This window comes from Melitaea cinxia, chromosome 22 (assembly GCF_905220565.1).
Source record: "Melitaea cinxia chromosome 22, ilMelCinx1.1, whole genome shotgun sequence".
In the NCBI taxonomy this organism is placed as follows: Eukaryota; Metazoa; Arthropoda; class Insecta; order Lepidoptera; family Nymphalidae; genus Melitaea; species Melitaea cinxia.
The window spans coordinates 12,349,993-12,363,469 of NC_059415.1; the positions used below are offsets into that span (position 1 = coordinate 12,349,993).

Below are 13,477 nucleotides of genomic sequence, written 5' to 3' on the forward strand. Positions count from 1 at the left end.
TCCTGATTTCCTTATCATGGTACTAAACTAAGGATATCCCCTTTCCAACAAAAAAAGAATTGTCAAAATCGGTACATCCAGTAGAAAGTTATGCGGTATAATACAACGTAGGTCGACGAAAAAAGCGTCAAGTAAAAACGCATTATTAGATATAACTCGAAAAGTAGTTGTTAGATCTCAAATAAATTTAAATGGGACCAATTGACACACACCACCTTTCGATTACAAAAAAAAAATTGTCGAAATCGGTCCACCCGGTCAAAAGTTCTGAGGTAACATACATAAAAATAAAAATAAAAAATAAAAAAATACAGTCGAATTGAGAACCTCCCCCTTTTTTGGAAGTCGGTTAAAAAGGTTTTGTAACTAACAGAGAAAATGTTGACGAATTATAAAGTGAATACCTTTACCTATATTTGCACTGAGATAATGGTATTACATTTTTTTTTTTATTAGAATTAAATTCGAACGTGGAACTTACGTACCTAAATCTCGAAAACATATTGAGATTATGTAAGGACGCAAAATCAAAATCAATAATTGCTTATTCGAGTAGTTTTCAAAAGCACTCGTGAATAGTAATTTAAAAAAATTTAATTAGGTACCTCTATGATTTTTTTTCATAACTAATTATTATAGTTAAGTACTGGTACCACCGATTTTGAATTTAGTTTCTGCTGAATACAATGGGCATGAAACTGCGCAGTAAGTCTTTAAAAAAAATTATTAGGAATTATAAAATTTATTCTTCCCATTTCAAAAAGTATGCCTTATCCCAGCAGTGGGATATAGGTATACAGTATATTACACATGAGTAAAGATATATGTGGTAAAACAACTTTTTAAAAAAAATAGAACATATTAATTAAACAAAATACTTTTAACTAATCTATACAAATCTTAAATTTTCCTTAACTAACACTAAAAAAAATATGTATCAAAAGTCTATGAGATATAAGTAGGTACTCAACAATACAGATGCTTATCTCCGAGATAGCGGCATGACCTTGATTTATCTGTCAGTAGAATTGTAGATTAATATTTTAACTGACTTTTAAAAATAACTTGTTCTACAATCATTTGTTTTAAATTCGTTTGACAAATTATTTTCACAGTTAAATTTTTCAGGAATTCTTGTCGATTCATTCAAATGAAACCAAACTAATAATTTAAATTAATTCATATACGTTTCAAAAGAATTTTAATTTTACAAAGTATTGTATACATATTATTTTTTAATTAATTTGAAGAATTATTAATTTGAAGTTGCCACACATTCAAAATGTAGATTCTGCAGAGATGAATCCGCAAGAAACTCCGCAGCTACCAACTCTTTAAAGCTGTTGACAATTATTTTCTCACTAGCTGTCCGAACAGACTTTGTTCTGTCAAAATCAAAAGTTAATAATATTATTATTTTTTTATTATTAAAACCTTCCGTGGGCCTTAAGGAAGATAGAAAAAAATATATTAGCCGAGTTGGTCGAGCCATTCCCGAGTTATGCGCTTAGCAACATTCATTTGTATTTATATAGATTTATAGGTACCTTGACAATTACCATCGGCGTTACCTACAGATAACACCTTCATATAACCAGCGACCATTCGTTTAGTTTCGTTATCTAATTAAGATTACTTGTACCTAATCTAAATGTTAATTTAAATGTTTAAACGGTAATATCAGTAAGGTGGAGGTGTCGATCCACACACTAATAAACTCTCATCCGATGTGCGGATTACCTCATTAGAGTATGAGGATAGCCGATTATGGTGTCAATCCAAACAGAAGGTCTTTACCCTGCAGTGCACGTACAGCAATTAATTTATAACATATAATATAAAATATGCTGTGTGGCTACGGCACCAAAGAATTTAGCCACCCCCTCTCTTCCCGTGGGTGTCGTAAGAGGCGACTAAGGGATAACAAGGTTCCACAACCAACTTGGAACTTAAGAAGCCGACTGATGGCGGGATAACCATCCAACTGCCGGCGTTGAAATACACAGGCCGAAGACGGCCAGCAGCGTCTTCGGTGCGACAAAGCCAGCCCTGCGGTCACCAACCCGCCTGCCCAGCGTGGTGACTATGGGCAAAACACATGAGTTCACGTTATTTTTGGCGTAAACTTGTGGAGGCCTATGTCCAGCAGTGGACTGTATAGGCTGTAGTGAATATAAAATATATTTTTATTCTTCTTTTTATTTATTTATGTATTTTCTGTAAGTATTAGAATGTAGACATTTGTATGTTAGTTTATTATACATCTACAGCACCTACCGAATTTAGATAATAAGTTTCCTTTTTATGTTTGGGTTGTCTGGAAGAATTGCTAATTAGCCATAAGTCCGCCCATTATACTTCACTGTCTGTAACCATCTTTATGTTTTATTTGTAATATATTTGTGGTGTACAATAAAGTATAAAATAAAAAATAAATAACCTTTTATTTATATCAAATTCGTATAGTCTAAACGTGCAAAGTCGCGGGTGGAAAGCTAGTCTATATAAATAAAAATGAATTGCTAAGCTAGAGAATGGCTGGATCAATTCTAAGCGATTTTATTTTCGCTTAAATTCTAGAAGGTTCTTACGAAATGAGGGTTTAAGATACTTGTGCAGAATATTGTAAAATTACAAAAAGCATAAAGATTATTTTAACCTCACGCATTAGACAATGTGTAAGGTCAACGTCTGTCCGGTCAACTAGTAACGTTGCTAAGCGCATAACTCGAGAATGGTTCGACCTATTCGGCTAATAGTACTTACTAAAAAAATACCAACCGTGTTGAGAAACTCCTCCTTTTTGAAGTCAGTTAAAAACTAATCACAGTAAACAGCCACCAGTAGAATAGGTTTACGATAAACACGTATAGCTTAAACAAATTTCTCATCAGTAGGTATCGAATCCGCGATCGATAGCATAAAAGCCAGTTGCTGTGACAACTGCACGTCTTCTGAAGGTCGGTTTCTCAATAATTATTATCGCTAAGAACTCGTACAGACAGACAAATCTACTCCACTTCGATATGGGTATCGGTAGTGGAGCTCGATCGCTACCCCGAGGCGATCGTGAAGATAAGGCGGCGCCTTTGTTGTGCCGCCTCGGATTATTGGCTGTAGGGCTGATACATCGGAGCTTTTTTCATTTATTTATTTTTAATTGTTTTCTATTTATTAACGAAAATTTGATTAAAAAAATGTATCTTTTGGACTACGATATCGAAGTTTTATTGGCACAATACCACCTACTTACCTACCTACATTTGTTCATTTTTTTTTTAATTTTAATTTTATTACAGTGAATTGTTTTGGTCTATGTAGTTATGTTGTAAAAATACTGTAACTATTAGTAATAATATTATTTATTAATTTATTAAATATTTTTGGTTCGTTTCTTAGTTAAGTTAGGAAAATTACTTCAAGCGTAATATTGTTTATAGTTTTTATCAAATATATGAAACTATTTTCAACATAATTTATGATAAAATCTACATGTTATTTTTCTGTTTTTTAAATTAATCTAGATAAAGTGTCAGGAAATAGAAGTTGTACTTGTCTATTGTTTTATAGATTAGACTAAAATTTAACAAAATTATTAAATAAAGTAAATAAATATTTTAAATTAAAAATCAATTATGATTTCACTCTTAAGATAAAAATAATTACTATTAAGTAGATATAAAATAAAACGTTTTCAACGCAATGCATATATTGTTTACACCTAGTACGTACTCGTGTAACTTTAAGTCTTCTTATAATTTTGAGATAGAAATAGCATTTATGTTATTTCAGATAACTTTTAGATAACTACAGAATAAAACCACCCATATAGCTTCTCATTTAGAATGTTAAAAACTTAACTTATTTATTTAATTTTTTCAGATGTACTTATTTCAAAAAACTGTATTTAAAAAATGTACTATACTCCAAAAACGATGCCTAGAACTCTCAAAACGCAGATTATTTCAAAATATTTCCAAAAACTATTCCATTTTCAAAACTTTTGTAACTAAAGAAAAAAACATTACAATCACACCAAATATAACTTGCAATTAATTTGTGTCGCCATAAAATGAAAGAAAAAAATAAACAAACTTCTGTCTCAACCCTAAACCCCGATCCATAGATCGTCCGCGCAACTCATTATTGACACAATAAATTCTAACGCACACGTTTTTAAAACCTCTCTACGTGTGTGTGTGTGTGTATTTTGTGCGTGAGACGTGTTCGACTGTCATTCAATAGAAAACAAAATACTATTATGCATTTTAAGTTACGCTTCAGTCTGTAATATCCCACTACTGGGCATAGGCCTCTTTCCCCATGTAGGAGAACGATCAGAGCTTAATCCACTACGCTGCTCCAATGCGGGTTGGCGGATATATTCCCTACTATGAGTATCGATCGCTATCAGGTGTACATGATAACAACCGGGACCGACGGCTTAACGTGCTCTCCGAGAAACGGTGGGGAGACCCACAAGGACTGCACAAACACCCAGACCACGGCAAACACCTGTATGGCCAATACAAATATTTGCCATGTGCGGGGATCGAACCCGCAACCGCCAGCGCAACAGGCTACAATCCATGGCTGTAACCGTTGCGCCAACGCGGCGTCATTTTAAGTATATTAAAATTATTTTAACTGAAGTACTGGGGTAGGACCTCGACCTTACAGAAGATCACAGCTAAATAATACTGTTTTCAAGCAGTATTGTGTTCCTGTTGGTGACTCAGGTGACCAGAGCTCCTGGGGGGATTTGGGGATTGGGTCGGCTACGTGCTTGCGATGCTTCTGGTGTTGCAGGCGTCTATAAGCTACGGTAATCGCTTACCATCAGGTGAGCCGTACGCTTGTTTGCCGAACTAGTGACATAAAAATAAAAATAAAATAGGAAATATTTTTGTCTTATTGATTCAAGTAGATCTTGAGGAGACAACCGGGATTTATGGCGTGACCCTTCTTATATACCTAATTCTACTTATATGTAATGTAAATCAGAAAGTTTTTGAGGTTCCAAAATATTAGTTACTCTTTCACGTAAAAACTACTGAAATTATTGTTATCAAAACTTAGGCTACTTTTTATTCCGACATTCATAAAATAAATTAAAAAAAAAAAAACAGTTGTATGCAATTTCGACTAACTCATACCACTTCCAATTCTAATCATTCTATGCTTTTCTATAAAACTAGTTGTCAACAACTGTACAAAGTTTCACAGATACCCTCTTTAAACAATATTATATTCTGTATATATCTTACGATTGTTGCTTTGTTTCGCCGCATATCGCTATACGATTTTAGTTGTAAAATTCATTTAATGTTCTCATATAGGTGAATATTGTATTCTTTTTGAGAATAGTTTCTTTAACCCCACATTCTTACGGAATAAGATATGACTCAGATGAAACCCGCACTTGTAAGATTTAATTGTGGTAGGGCACAGGAATATCCTGCAGGAAATATCTTGCTCAAAATCTGGAGCACCCCGACAGGGGACGTATCTCGACCTTACAGAAGATTACAGCAAAAGCTTTCAAGCAGTGTTGTGTTCCTGTGGTGAGTTAGGTGGGCAAAGCTCCTGGGGAAGGTCAGGGTAAGGTCGGTAATGCTTGCGAAAGTGCAATAGCGTCTTCGTGATTCCACTCAGTCTTAACGAAAGAACACCCCAGGGGTATAGTTGGTGCTAGTCCGATATACCATCCAGCTCACCCGGACTGTGAGACATCAATCACGGATCTCCCCAGGGTAAATAGGGTCGGCAACGCGCTTGCGGTACTTCTGGTGTTGAAGACGTCTATAAGCTACGGTAATCGCTTAACATCAGGCGAGCCGTACGCTTGTTTACCGACATGGATGTATAAAAAAATTATTGTAGATAAATTTTCTTATATTTTCCAAATTTTTACACATTTCCTTAAATTGTCAGTATGAGAAATCTAAAAAAATAAAAAAAATAAAATCAGTAAGTCGATCCTTTTAAAAAGGCGTGTCCAATGAAAATTGATATCAATTTTACATTCTGAACTATCTCTAGATGTATATATTAATATATCTTGTTTAGATCTTTAATCGTTCCAAAGTTTTTTTTTTTTTAATCAATTTCAAATACTTGTAACTATTTTTACTTTTTTTATTTTATTGTACTTATATTTTATTATTATTTTTTTAATATTTCCTATTTACAGAAGATAAACATTGCAGTATAAGCTTACGCTATAAAACAATAAAAGGCCATATCATTAAAAATGAACAAGTCTCATTAAAATCGTTTCGTTCATTAGCTCGTTAAAATATCTGTCGGCGTCCACAAAGCGAACGATTTTGTAAGTAATTGGATGTTTATTTAATTGTATTTATTTATATTTTTATTACTATTTTGTATGGGGGATTAGTTTTATCAATGTTTTAATTTCTGTGGGCGGTTTCTTGTTATATATCTGTATGTACATAGATGTGGAGTATAGGTTCTATAAATTCTGACTTAGGTTAAGCTTAGGTATATTTATATATGTATTTAAGAGCTTGTCTGTTGTTTTTTTTAATTCTATAAATTACATTTTTACTTCATAAAGCCAAATATGACAGATTATATAGATCACAGGATCATAAATGTTTGTAATATCTAGTCGCGTTATAGTCTTAACAAACAAACAAACTTCCGACATAAATAAAAAACCTTTGTGTCATTCATAGTTCATATTTCTAACCGACTTCAAAAAAGGAGGAGGTTACTCAATTCGACTGCATATATATATATATTAATGTATGTTCGGATATAACTTCGTCGTTTATGAACCGATTTTGATATTTCTTTTTTTGTTGGAAAAGAGATATCTTAAGTGTGGTACCATGTTAAGGAAACCAGGATTTGATGATGAGATCTCAGAGAAATCGAGGGAAACCCTCGAAAATCCGCATCTTTTTACAGGGTGTACCGATTTTGGTGCTTTTTAATTAAATCGAAAGCCGATGTTTATCATGTGGTCACGTTTAAATTTCATCGAGATCCGATGACAACTTTTGGATTGTAATCTTTGATAATGCGTATTTACTTAACTATTTTTTCGTCTACCTACGTTGTATTACTTGGTGATGTAATTGAAGTCGGTTTTTTTTTTCGTTTGCCAGCCAACACAATTATAACATTTATTGAGGTTATCAAATTATTTCTATATACAGGGTGTGGCGTAAATAGTGGTCCACCGTTAAGGATTCGATAAACCAGGTAATTTACTATAACATATTACAATTTTATCCATTTTTACCCAAAGGTTCCGGAAATATTTTTATTTTTTATTTTTTTACGATATTTGTACCCCTTGTTACAAATTTGGTTGTAGTTTTAACAAATACCATTATTTTTTCATTTTGATTACTGGTAATTACTGCTGAACACTAGAGCTATCGTTAAATAACATGTTTTTAATGTAAATTTAAGGCTTTTGAAGAAAAAAATTGGTTTTACTCTACTTTAAACCCAAATTTTTAACATATCATGCTAATTCAAGAGCGATTTTTGTAAAAAAAATGTACTAAGCTGTCAGTGCCCATTCATTTAAAAATATGCCTACTAAATACCAATTTCAAAATGGTATCACAATAGCAGATCCTTTTGTTTAACAGAAAGATATCCAATTTTAATTGAAGAAAGGAAGATTTTCATTAAAATACATTTTAAAATTTAGTTGCGTTAATACTTATGATTTTTGTAAAAAAAAGAAACTACACTGTCAGTGCCTATTCATTTTAAAATATTCCTACTAAACACAGATTTTAAAACGATTTGCCATCCCATTAATAAAAAAAATTATGGCAATTTTAATTGAAAAAGACTTAGAATAAAAATAAAAAATTAGTACTGTTACAGAGTGATCTTGGCCTAACTTGTAAATTAGAACAAGGTATTTAAAAAAAAACAAGTCATACTGTCATCGTTTATTATTATTCTTTGACATGATTACAAACACTGTAAAAATTACACCAAATGCTCGAAATGGCCCCAATTCGCAGCTATACATGCTCTGCAACGTCGAATATACAGTGTTTGTAATCATGTCAAAGAATAATAATAAACGATGACAGTATGTCTTGTTTTTAACCGACTTCCAAAAAAGGAGGAGGTTCTCAATTCGACTGTATTTTTTTTTAATGTATGTTACATCAGAACTTTTGACTGTGTGGACCGATTTCGAGAATTTTTTTTAAATCGAAAGGTGGTGTGTGCCAATTGCGCCCATTTAAATTTATTTGATATCTAACAACTACTTTTCGAGCTATATCTAATAATGCGTTTTTACTTGACGCTTTTTTCGTCGACCTACGTTGTATTATACCGCATAACTTTCTACTGACTGTACCCATTTTGATTATTCTTTTTTTGTTGGAAAGGGGATATCTCTAGTTTAGTACCTTGATAAGGAAACCAGGATCTGATGATGGGATCCCAGAGAAATCGAGGGAAACTCTCGAAAATCCGCAATAACTTTTTACTGGGTGTACCGATTTTGATAATTTTTAATTTAATCGAAAGCTAATGTTTATCATGTGGTCAGACATAAATTTTATTGAGATCTGATAACTACTTTTTGAGTAATCTTTGATAACGCATAGTTACTTGACTATTTTTTCGTCGATCTACGTTGTATTACTCGTCGATGTAATTGAAGTCGGTTTTTTTTCGTTTGCGAGCAAACACAATTATTTTTTAACCGACTTCCAAAAAAGGAGGAGGTTCTCAATTCGACTGTATTTTTTTTTTTTTTTTTTTTTTTTTTTTTTTTTTTTTTTTTTTTATGTATGTTACATCAGAACTTTTGACCGGGTAGACCGATTTCGACAAATTTTGTTTTAATCGAAAGGTTTTGTGTGCCAATTGGTCCCATTTAAATTTATTTGAGATCTAACAACTACTTTTCGAGTTATATCTAATAATGCGTTTTTACTTGACGGCTTTTTCGTCGACCTACGTTGTATTATACCACATAACTTTCTACTGGATATACCGATTTTGATAATTCTTTTTTTGTTGGAAAGGGGATATCCCTAGTTTGGTACCATGATAAGGAAACCAGGATCTGATGATGGGATCCTAGACAAATCGAGGGAAACCCTCGAAAATCCGCAATAACTTTTTACTGGGTGTACCGATTTTGATAATTTTTAATTTAATCGAAAGCTGATGTTTATCATTTGGTCACATATAAATTTTATCGAGATCTGATAACTACTTTTTGAGTAATCTTTGATAACGCGTAGTTGCTTGACTATTTTTTTGTCGATCTACGTTGTATTACTGTTGATGTAATTGAAGTCGGTTTTTTTTTCGTTTGCGAGCAAACACAATTATTAATGCCTTGTTCTAATTTACAAGTTAGGCCAAGATGACTCTGTAACAGTACTAATTTTTTATTTTTATTTTAAGTCTTTTTCAATTAAAATTGCCATAATTTTTTTTATTAATGGGATGGCAAATCGTTTTAAAATCTGTGTTTAGTAGGAATATTTTAAAATGAATAGGCACTGACAGTGTAGTTTCTTTTTTTTACAAAAATCATAAGTATTAACGCAACTAAATTTTAAAATGTATTTTAATGAAAATCTTCCTTTCTTCAATTAAAATTGGATATCTTTCTGTTAAACAAAAGGATCTGCTATTGTGATACCATTTTGAAATTGGTATTTAGTAGGCATATTTTTAAATGAATGGGCACTGACAGCTTAGTACATTTTTTTTACAAAAATCGCTCTTGAATTAGCATGATATGTTAAAAATTTGGGTTTAAAGTAGAGTAAAACCAATTTTTTTCTTCAAAAGCCTTAAATTTACATTAAAAACATGTTATTTAACGATAGCTCTAGTGTTCAGCAGTAATTACCAGTAATCAAAATGAAAAAATAATGGTATTTGTTAAAACTACAACCAAATTTGTAACAAGGGGTACAAATATCGTAAAAAAATAAAAAATAAAAATATTTCCGGAACCTTTGGGTAAAAATGGATAAAATTGTAATATGTTATAGTAAATTACCTGGTTTATCGAATCCTTAACGGTGGACCACTATTTACGCCACACCCTGTATACTAAGCTGTGAAATCGGTTTGACAGGTTAAGATTCTACCGACTGCAAAATGGGTTATGAAATTTAATGGACGTTTTTTTTATGTATTTTTTTTTGTTTTTTTTTTGCTCCAATAGAACAGTGTGTCCTTTACCTATATGTACCTTAACTATAAATATATATATATATATAAACAATTACTTTGTTAAGGTCTTACGTATTTAGTAATAATAAATGGAAAGAATAAAAACAATAAAACAAAAACTTTGAAACCCGTTAAGCAGTTATACCTTTAAGCTTGTTTATTTATATGTGTATGTAAATGTTTGGACTCGTTTGTAAAAAAAAAAAATAACTACATACACTTTCCGTCTAATTATAAATTGCTAATTGCGTTTAAAAATTAACTTATAACTTTAATATTTTTTAAGTAACGGTTAAATTTTACGATGAGCAAGCATTCGTTGTTGCTCGGTGTAATTCGCGCGAACATAACTTGAACGTTACTATATGTTACGTTATATTTCTAAATATTATGTTACCTACAGGTTTTAAAAAATATCAAATAAAATCAAATCGACGTCAATCTTTCAATCATTTTTGTTCTGAATCGTAGTTGTGCAATAAGAACGATTCAGAAAATTTTGTCGTGAAATGTCTTATAATTTTAATTCATTAATGAAATATAATTAATTTTAGTTTTATATCTGAGATAGGGAGAAATAACTAAGGGATAAAAAAAAATATCCGACTTCAAAACAAGAGGAAGTTTTCAAATTGGACACTGGAATTTTATATGTTAACCCTATAACTTTTTGCTGGGTGTAGCTACCGCTTTTGGTTATTTTAATCGCAAGCTGGCTCTTGCCGTGTTGTTCGATTTAAATTTGATTCGTCGAGGAGTTTTTGATTTATTCTTAATAAAGTGTATTTATTTTAAAAAATCCGACTTAGATAGTCATTGTATTACTTGTCGAAGTAAATTTAAGCTGTTTTTTTTTTTTCGTTAGAGAGCAAATACAATTATTAATTGTGACCAATTTTAGTCTATCATCTTACATTTTCATCTCAAATGATCGTACAATAAATAAACATATATCGTGTTTTATTTATTTGTCATCGTATTTGTGACCGTGAAAGCTTCAAAACTAATATCATAAATTTTTCTCAAAAGTCGTGTTCACAAAAAAAATAAGATACTGCAACAGAAAAATACTGTCAGCGTCAGACCAAATCTTAGCTTTACTATAAAGTCACAGGACTGTCGATCCTTAAGTTAAGTTCTGTAAAAGGCATGAGCATTTAGAGCCTATGAATGTTAATTTCAAATATATAAAAAAAACCGTGTTCGCTACACTACTCGACGTTTAACCGCACTTTTAATTAATTTCCTCAATTAATTTCGCGGAAGCGTTTTCGAATCGTAAAACAGCTTTTAAGCTTTTTAAAAATAATCCATCAAAGTACAATAAAATGCAAGTAATTAAACAATCATTGTTTTAAGTTAAATAAATCATTAATTTTTTTAATTGTGATTTCTCAGAATTTTTTTATGATTATTAAGGAATGCCCATTTCGAAATACTTTTTAAAAGATGATAATGAGTTTCATTTTTATGTGAATTACAAGGAAATTTTATTTTGATTGTTCAAGAAAATTCATTTAACAAACCCATTGCTACTTTAACGTGCAACTTATGCAGTTATAATTGTAATGATACGAATAAATATGCTTAGATTGACAAATCAGTGTATTTTTATTAAATTAATTTAATTAATTATTAAATTAATTATTAAATTAGTAAGTTTTAATATTAATAATAATAATAATAATATTTATTGCATACCATTATAAGATACAAACAAAAGTAGTATAAATTAGAGGAAGATGTACAAAGGCGGTCTTATCGCTAAAAGAGCGATTTCTTCCAGACAACCTGTGGGTAGAGGACAGCGCATAGAAGTACGTAGTTTAGTAGTAGGTACATAAAGAATGTCTATGCCAAATTACATCAGTTCAGCAGGTCTTTCATAATTCGATTAACAAACATCCAACCAATCTTTTGCTTAATAGTAATAAATAAAGGTGTTGTAGATATACCTTGCTGATGTAAAGTCATTCCTTAGAAATAATTTTTAAAATCGATACTTTTTTTACTTTATTTTTTTCGAGTTTTTTCTCTTTATGATAATTATAAGTTTACATAACTACCTACATAGGTACCAATCATAGGCTATATTTTAACGTGATGAAACGGAACGACCATAAACGTGTGTTACACGGTTGTGGAATGCTAGTAAAACATTAATATAAGTAGGTAGGTACTTACCTATATCTATAACATACACACACGGTCGTCTGCTCCTAAAGTAAGCAACTTATGCTTGTGTTATACCTACTTAACAGGCGACTGGTGGAGTACACTTTTTTTTATAAATATACATACAAATATTACATATATAAGTAAATATATATGTTACACCCAGATTCAGGCGTGAATCGAACCCACAACCCCCGAAACATAAAACTTTGTCACTACAAACTGCGCCAATGAGCTATTTAGCATGCTTTTTATCTAAATGCTATACATGCTATATTGGGATCAACTAATTACCCACGGGGAACATAAAGGCGGGTGCAAGCACGGCGTTTAAATTTTTAAACGTGCGAGCGAGAAAGAACGATTGTCGAATGGGTGTGGCCTATCAAGCCACGCCCACCCGATATCGATTCGAGCACAGATAACTTATTCATAATTTCGATGTTCTATGTCGCCTATATTATCTTATGATTCGTATAAATATGAATATTATTATGAACAATCATAACTATTTACATTTCTTTTAGACATCGTTATAACCTCTACGTTGTTTATATCTTTTGTTTTTATATATTTATTTTTTATCTCATGCACATGTTGACACATGTATAAAAAATTGACTACATATATCTATACCATGTTACTCTTTCATGTTGCCAAATCCTGAACCCTCCACAGGAGCTCTGGTCATCTTACTTACAACAAGAATACAACACAACTTGAAAGCAATATTATTTAGCCCTGATCTTCTGTAAGGTGTTGAGGTACAGGTGTTGAGGTACTTCCCTTGTCGGGCTGCTCCAGATGTTGATCAGGATACTTTTACTATGACCTATCCCAATAATAAATAGAAAAGGAAATTTTAACAAACATTGTATCAGTAACAGACTTTTAAAATACAATGCTTCTAATTACTAGTCTACGGTACTTTTTAACCGACTTCAAAAAAGGAGGAGCTTCTTAATTCAGCTATCCTTTTTATGTGTGCTATCTCATTTCTCATTTTTCTGGGTGTACCTTACGAGTTTGGTGAATTATTATTTATTCGAAAGTTGGTCACGTTATGCCCATTTATTTGAGATCTGATTAA

The 13,477-nt window shown here is 31.6% G+C and overlaps 1 protein-coding gene across 1 annotated transcript in view; it reads left to right on the forward strand.

Annotated features, from left to right (window-relative positions):
* LOC123664753 (insulin gene enhancer protein ISL-1) overlaps positions 1-13,477 on the forward strand; it is a 70,417-nt gene that overhangs the window by 30,918 nt on the left and 26,022 nt on the right. The window lies entirely within an intron of this gene.